Source organism: Phalaenopsis equestris, unplaced genomic scaffold, assembly GCF_001263595.1.
Source record: "Phalaenopsis equestris unplaced genomic scaffold, ASM126359v1 Scaffold000511, whole genome shotgun sequence".
NCBI classification, from domain to species: Eukaryota; Viridiplantae; Streptophyta; class Magnoliopsida; order Asparagales; family Orchidaceae; genus Phalaenopsis; species Phalaenopsis equestris.
The window spans coordinates 1,195,602-1,196,120 of record NW_018164951.1 but is presented as its reverse complement, the minus strand read 5'-3'; positions in this window follow the sequence as shown (position 1 = coordinate 1,196,120).

Sequence of the window (519 nt, the reverse complement as noted above, 5' to 3'; positions counted from 1 at the left end):
TCATCAAAGCAAATCCACTAGATAAGTGTTCACAAAATCATAAGATAATGAAGAACACAATACTTAGCTTTTTCCCTTGAAAGAAAGAAAAAAATCTCTCCCACAAAGTCTTCCGCCGATCCATGCAATGCTAGAACATCTCCTTACAAATTCTCTTAAAATCTCCTCTCCAATCTCTCCAAAAGGGTAGAAATCTACATTTCTACTCCTATTCTAAAATCTCTAAACTATCTCCACACTCTTCCTAACATTCCTCTCACAAAAATCCTCCTTTTCTAACCTAAATTCGTTCTTTTAAAGTGTAGGGGTGAAGTTTGAAGAGTTGCCACAAACACCCTTCCAAAAAACGTCCAAACACATTGAATTTCAGCCCATAACCGTCAAAAGTCGGCCCATAGTCGTTCCGGGCGCTGTCGGCGGGCTTGAGGGCGCTGTCAGCGAGCTTTTCTGTCGTTTTTCGATCTTCTTAGGTAAATCTCGCCGTCGGCGCCGTTTTGGCGCCATCGGCGGGGCGAGGTC